Source organism: Mandrillus leucophaeus, unplaced genomic scaffold (assembly GCF_000951045.1).
Source record: "Mandrillus leucophaeus isolate KB7577 unplaced genomic scaffold, Mleu.le_1.0 Scaffold395, whole genome shotgun sequence".
Taxonomy (NCBI): Eukaryota; Metazoa; Chordata; class Mammalia; order Primates; family Cercopithecidae; genus Mandrillus; species Mandrillus leucophaeus.
Genome location: NW_012104198.1, coordinates 2,837,266 through 2,845,001, shown reverse-complemented (window position 1 = coordinate 2,845,001; position 7,736 = coordinate 2,837,266). Strand labels below are relative to the sequence as shown.

The 7,736-nt window shown below is 42.2% G+C and overlaps 1 pseudogene; it reads right to left on the bottom strand.

Annotated features, from left to right (window-relative positions):
• Positions 1 to 1,117: 1,117 nt before the first annotated feature.
• Positions 1,118 to 1,435, bottom strand: LOC105547754 (annotated as a pseudogene).
• Between the last annotated feature and the right edge of the window lie 6,301 nt (positions 1,436 to 7,736).

The following is a 7,736-nucleotide window of genomic DNA, read 5'->3' as shown; positions in this document are numbered from 1 at the left end:
GCAGGAGAATCGCTTAAACAGAGGAGGTGCAGGTTGCAGTGAGCCAAGATTGCGCCACTGCACTCCAGCCTGGTGACAGAGAGATTCCGTCTCAAATACAAACAAACAAAAAACCAAGACCTTGAAACAATGCAGACAGCCACAATCTAATAACTGGTCTATTATAACTTTTCTTTAGCAACATAATTTTTCTCTATATATTGATCACTTAGGAATCTCAGATTTAAAAACCTCTTGAGGACAGAAAGTGAAACCAAGGCAGACTTTAGATTTCACCTACATTCTCAAGGTTCCTGGGCCTGCCAGAAAGTGACCATTTTTATTTACTCACTGTAAAGCTAAAAATACTTGAAGTTAGCCATTCCTTGCATTTTGATGAAAGCCTTGGTAATATAACCAATGTTTCATTTTTTTTTTCTTTTTGAGACAGGGTCTTGATCTGTCGCCCAGGCTGATGTGCAGTGGTGAGATCTCAGCTCGCTGCAGCCTCCGCCTCTTGGATTCAACCAATTCTCCTGCCTCAGCTTCCTGAGTAGCCAGGATTACAGGCGTGTGCCACCAAGCCTGGCTAACTTTGTATTTTTAGTAGACATGTGGTTTCACCATGTTGCCCAGGTTGGTCTCAAACTCCCAACTGCAGGTGATCCACTTGCCTCAGCCTCCCAAAGTGCTGGGATTACAGGCGCAAGCCACTTTGCCCAGCCCTATAACCAATGTTTTCAGTTGTATCCCTCCATAAAGAGAGAGCAGAGGTGTTTTGTTGTTGTTGTTGTTACTTTTTTGGTGGTTTTGTGTGTGTGTGTGTGTGTGTGTGTGCCTAAAAAAAAAAGGGGGGGGCCAGATTCAATGCCTCACACCTGTATTCCCAGAACTTTGGGAGGCCACTTGAGCCCAGGAGTTCAAAACCAGCCTGGCCAACATAATGAGACCCCCATCTCAAAAAAAATAAATAAATAAAGGAAAAGAGAAGAGAAGTATGGTTTTATTACTACCTGCAGGCAGGGCCTGCATGAGGTGGTAGGTGTGCTGGGCCCAGGGGACGTGTGGGCTGTGAGGAGATGGTGATGGCAAGGCTGCAAGGAAAGGGGGTGGCTTGGAAACCAGGCCCAAGGGATCCTCAGATCCGCTTCTTGAAATGGGCAGCCTTGAGAAAAGAGTCACGGTAAGCCACAGTCATGCCATCCATCAGATGCAGAAATTCTTGGAAATCTAACTGCCCATCACTAGTGAGATCCAGTTTCTTCACCATGTGTTCAAGGACACTGGGGCGCTTCTGGTTCTTTGTGAAGGCAGCTAGTTCCGTATTCATGAAGCTTGGGAACTCCATCTTGGGGTGAATGCTGTTGTAACCATCCTTTCCAGCCTATTTCTGGAAAACAGAAATTGGGGAATCGATGCACTGCTGTGTCTCTGTAGGGCTGGAGATTTTTGCCATGTTGGAATTGAATGAGGCACCAAGAGCAGGTTTTTACTGGACCTGTGTAAATAGCCATATTGCCATAAGAATATTTACAAATGGTCTTCAAATTCTGGAGGAATCCAGTAGAAAGAAAAAGCAAACATTTCCATCTTAGTTTACAAAAGTATACTTAACCAAATTGTTATAAACTATAGATACTTTAACACAGAAAATTTTCTCCTTTTTTTTTTTTTTTTTTTTGGAGAAAGGTTTGTGCCCTGTTGCACAGGCTGGAGTGCAGTGGTGCAAACACAGCTCCCTGCAACCTCTGCCTTTCAGCTCAACTGATCCTCCCACCTCGGCCTCCCAAGTTGCTGGGACCACAGGCGTGTGCCACCTTGCCCAGTTAATTTTTTTTGTATTTTTTGTAGAGGCAGGGTTTTGCCATGTTGCCCAGAATGGTCTTGAACTCCTAGGCTCAAGCGATCCTCCCTCCTTGACTTTCCAAAGTGAGCAGCCCCACCCCACCAGAAAATTTTCTTATATGTGGAAAACAAAACATTTAATTAAAAAGAAAGTTTTTATTGTCTTAATTTTTTTTTTTAGAAACTGGGTCTCCTGTGTTTCCCAGGTCGGTCTTGAACTCCTGCACTCATGGGATTCTCTTGTCTCAGCCTCCCAAAGTGCTGGGATTACAGCTATGAGCCACCGCACCCAGCCAACAAACAAAGTTTTAAAAAAAGGTCAAAAATACATTAACTTTATCAGTTATTTAGCTTCATGTAATTAATTTTTGTTCTGCTTGATCTTGATGATCAGTTGCATGAACCCATCAGTTTCTGTTAGAGTTCTGAAAAAAAAAATTATTTAGTTCATTGATCTGAAAGATATTAGAAATCTATATTCAACAGTACTTGTTAGAATCTTTTTAATGAATCTGATTCTAGATGCTTTTAGAGAAGAATCAGCACTGTAGATGAAAAAACTTAGAAGAGCGATGACTAAAATCTGATGAAAGTTCAATAACTGACAAGAAAGTTCAGATATTTCTATTATATAGAGCATTTTAAGATAACAACCAGAATCATGACTGATAGCATCACATCAGGATCATCAGACCTCTGTAAATTTTATATGATCTTCAGATCATATAAACATTAACATCAATAACATATCTATGTAAGTGTAAACATATAACATTAACGTCAATATCATATCTACATAAGTGTAAACAGCAATTAGTATTATTTTATTATTTGACATTGCTTTTCATATAATCTAGCATATCAAATAAGCCTAATGAGAGACACATTCTTTGAGGCTCTCCAGGAGCCTCACTGGTAAATCTCAAAGTCAATTTCAGGTTAAAAAGACTTAAATTAGAATTTGATTAGTTTGTTCAACAGCAACAGATAAATTAAAACAGAATTTGATTTGGGGGAAGTTTGTCAAAGATGTTTAAAGGCTCAAAACATTTGTTCAAAACAGGATCACGGGTCACTGTGAAATAATAGTCACTCGTTTAGGGGCACATGTTCTCAGGACCTCCTGAGGGCTGTGTCACAGGCCAAAAATAAATTCTAAAAGAAAGAAAAGAAAAAGGGAAAAAAGAAAATAGTCACTCATTTAACCAGATTGATAGTCAACAGACTTCAACAACAATACAGAAAGTTACGTGGACTTAAAAACATAACCCTTCCAAAGCTCAGTTTCCTAAGCAATCAGAAACCTAATTATAGGCCTGGTGTGTTGGCTCACACCTGGAATCCCAGCACTTTGGGAGGCTGAGGCAGGGAGATCACTTGAGGCCAGGAGTTCAAGACCAGCCTGAGCAACATGGTAAAACCCCATCTCAATTAAAAGGACAAAAAATTAACTGTGTGCGGTGGCCTGTGCCTGTGGTCGCAGCTACTCCGAGGCATGAGAATTGCTTGAACCTGGAAGACGGAGGTTGCAGTGAGCGGAGATCACGCCATTGCACTCCAGCCTGGGCGAAAGAGACAGACTCCGTCTCAAAACAAAACAAAACAAAACAAAACCCTAGGATCAACAGAAAGGAATGCCACGGTTAAGATAAAGGATTGCAGAGCCCCAAGTTCTTATTTGCAGAGGAAGCCTTCAGGTACTAGGCTACAGAGAGAACAGGTTGTTAACATGTTTCTTTTTTTTTTTTCTCTTCAGATGGAGTCTCGCTCTGTTGCCCAAGCCAGAATGCAGTGGTGTGACCTCAGCTCACTGCAACCTCTGCCTCCCAGGTTCAAGTGATTCTCCTGTCTCAGCCTCCTGAGTAGCTGGGATTACAGGCGCCTGCCACTGCATCCAGCTAATTTTTGTATTTTTAGTAGAGATAGGGTGTCACCATATTGGTCAGGCTGGTCTGAAACTCCTGACCTCAGGTGATCCCCCTGCCTCAGCCTCCCAAAGTGCTAGGATTACAGTTGTGAGCCACCACGCCCAGCCATAATATGTTTCTTATCAGACTTCAAGTCTGTGTTGATGTTGATGCCAGAGAGGTATAATGAGGCATGTCTGACCCCCACTTCCTGTCATGGCCTGAAACCATCTCTCAGGCTAAATTTTAAAAGAGCCCTGGCTGAGGAAGAAGTCCACTCAGATGGTTGCAGGGACGCAGGGGTTTAGGATTTTATTTTTGCTTTACAAGTCCTATAAGATAAAACTGTATAAATTTTAAGGAACAAGTCTCATGCCTGACGTATGCACCACACAAAAAGTTCACCAAACTGTCCAATGCCATAAGCAGAGACATTCCAACAACAAATCAGGATGAGAAGTTGATGTGTCCACACTGTAGACAGCTTTTCCCAAGACACCAGAATAAGTCTTCATATCATAATGAGACTCTTACCTGCTTAATGTCTACATTTTTCACTTGACAGAACCTGATCCCCAAATCCTTTCCTTCACCTAGTGGTCCCTTTTATAGAGTTGACACTCTGCTTTAATTCAACCCAGTCCTAAAATGCTGCTCAAAGACTATAAGAGGTCTCATTCACTTTCCCCACAGTCTTTTGATTTGTTCAGCTGACGGCCCTTAGACTTCGGATCTTGGATCAAAACTCTTGTACAAACTAAATTTATTATACTATTGCTAATTACAGCTGGGTGCGTTGGCTTACGCCTGTAATCCCAGCACTTTGGGATGCCAAGGCAGGCAGATCACTTGAGGTCATGAGTTGGACACCAACCTGGTCAACATGGTGAAACCCTGTCTCTACTGAAAATACAAAAGTAAGCCAGTCATGGTGGTGGGCTCCTGTAATCCCAGCTACTTGGGAGGCTGAGATAGGAGAATCGCTTGAACCCAGGAGGTGGAGGTTGCAGTGAGCAACCTAGCTCACTGCACTGGCTGGATCGCACCACTGCACTCCAGCCTGGGCGACAGAACGAGACTCCATCTTAGAAAACAAAAACAAAAACTTAATAAACACAGTTAAGAACCTTTCTTAAAATGCGAAATCTCTGTTGTTATAGACTGATTATTTAAAAGGTAAAGAAAAACAGATCAACATGTTAAGAAAACCTATCTCAAACAGAGAGGAGCAGACTCGCCCTGCTTCAGTGCACCCTTGACACCAATGTTCAATTTTTAGAAAAACTGATAAACAATTTCTTTTCCATCCCAACCTATCTCATCATATATAAGACTCCCTTCCCAAGGCTCATCCTTCATAAACCCTCAGCAACTTGCTTAGACATTCTGTCATTTTTTTTATTTTTTTTTGAGACGAAGTCTCACTCTGTTGCCCAGGCTGGAGTGCAGTGGCTCGATCTTGGTTCACTGCAAGCTCCACCTCCTGGACCCACGCCATTCTCCTGCCTCAGCCTCCCGAGTAGCTGGGACCACAGGCACCCGCCACCACACCCGGCTAATTTTTTGTATTTTTAGTAGAGACAGGGTTTCACCGTGTTAGCCAGGATGGTCTCGATCTCCTGACCTTGTGTTCTGCCCGCCTCGGCCTCCCAAAGTGCTGGGATAACAGGCGTGAGCCACCGCGCCCGGTCGACATTCTGTCATTTTTTTACCCCCAGTCTTAGCCGTATAAATTTTCATTTTTATATTGGACTCCATTCCAAGTACTAACCAAGCCCGACCCTATTTAACTTCTGAGATTAGACAAGATTTGGCACATTCTGGGTGGTATGGCCATAGACTATTTTTTATATTAAAACAACCAATCATTTTATTTTAGGATAAAAGCGTATTGTCACCCAGACCACACAAAATTTTGTCATATAAAAATTATTTTTTTACATTTTGTATATAGAATTATATATACAAAGAACTTTTAATTTTTAGTAACCTTAATTTTTAGTAAAAACCTAGGAAGTAGTTGGGAATTGTTACATATTAACATCTCATGAATATATATTTTATAATCTTTAAAAATATTTTTATAGAACAATTTCAATGTGGAACAGGGTATTTTATTAACAGATCCAAATACGTTTTGTCTTTTATAAAACTTAAGGGCCAAGAACAAACCTGTACTTATGTTCAGCGATTTGTATCTGTTATTTTCTTAGTTGGAAATGATCCTGGCATTTAGTGAGTACCTATTACTTAATCTGACATAACTTTAATATTTCATCTTCATATGGTAAGAGCAAGAGAAAAAACATTTCAAATTACATGAAAAGTTCACTTTATAAACATGTATCTCACATTTACCTCATTTATTCATTTTAACAATCATACATAGATTACTTATGAAAACTGACATATTAAGCAAAGCCAGTTGGCTGGGCGTGTTGGCTCACGACTATAATTCCAGCACTTTGGGAGGCCGAGGTGGGCAGATCACTTGAGGTCAGGAGTTCAAGACCAGCCTGGCTCACTGGGTGAAACCATATCTCTACTAAAAACTACAAAAATTATCCAGGCGTAGTGGCGCATGCCTGTAATTCCAGTCACTCAGGAGGACGAGGCACGAGAATCAGTTGAGCCTGGGAGGTGAAGGTTGCAGTGAGCCCAGATCACACCACTACACTGCAGCCTGGGCAACAGAGCGAAACACTGTCTCAAAAAAAAAAGAAGAAAAGAGAAAAGAAAAGAAAAGAGAAAAAGAGACAAGAAAAGAAAAGAAAGGAAAAGAAAAGAGGAGGTTTCATAACCAGGAGGAAGAGAAAGACCCTTTCTAACAAATTCCCAAATAAAACTGAACTCAACCACCCAGAAAATGGCAGTTTGATCCAAGAGACACTCACCACGGGGGAAAGAAGCAACCAGAAAAGCAAAAGCTCAAGGGGGCCAAGTGTGCAGACCTCATGCCATAGTTCCAGAGGTCATTGATGTCTCCAAGGTGAGTCAGCTTCAGATCCCATTTCTGACACCACAAATATCAAAGTCAAAGACTATGGAGATGAATCTCTTTTCATAACTACAATATCAAGGATGTTATATTATGGGATTCTTTTGTTTTAAGACAGGGTCTCGCTCTGTCACCCACCCTGACATGCAGGGGCACAATCTCGCCTCACAGCAACCTCTACCTCCCCTACTCAGCCTCTGGAATAGCTGGGATTACAGACATGCAACACCACATCCAGCTAATTTTTTGTATTTTTTGCAGAGACAGGGTTTCACCACGTTGTCCAGGCTGGTCACGACCCCCTGGGCTCAAGCGATCCGCCAGCCTCGACCTCCCAAAGGGCTGGGATTACAGGCGTGAGCCACCATGCCCGGCCATGAATCTCTAAACATTTTCTTTCAGAATCATAAAATTGTAATCTGAGGCATACACACAAACTGGCTGGTCTTTGGTATGTCCAAAGAACAAAGAGAAAGTTGAGAGTTTTATTAGAAACAGAAATGTTACCTATATTTTTTAAAGCAAGTCCATTGGCACCAGAGAAGCTTTCGGGAGCTGGCAAGCTGTGATTGGTGAGTGCGGACAATAGGTAAAACAAGCCTTAGAGTCATTGCAGGTTGTTTCAGCATTTACACGGTAAAAGTGGTCTTAGGATGGCAGTAGGCCATTTCAGCCACCAGCCTTGTGGAAAATTCACTTCTTGGAGCAGGTGCAATGTGCCCTGAGTGCTTTTTCCCCTGGCCATCCAACTCTGACATAGTTGTGTATGTCAAGAATTGAGTCAATTCAGGTGGGTTGTGGTGGAGCACGCCTGTAATCCCAACACTTTGGGAGGCCAAGGGGGGCAGATGGCTTGGGGTCAGGAATTCAGCCTGGTAAACATGGCAAAAACCCTGTCTCTAGCAAAAAAACAAAATTAGTGGGGTGTGGTGGCGCGTGACTATAGTCCCAGCTACTCAGGAGGCTGAGGCAGGAGAATCGCTTCAACCCAGAAAGCTGAGGTTTCA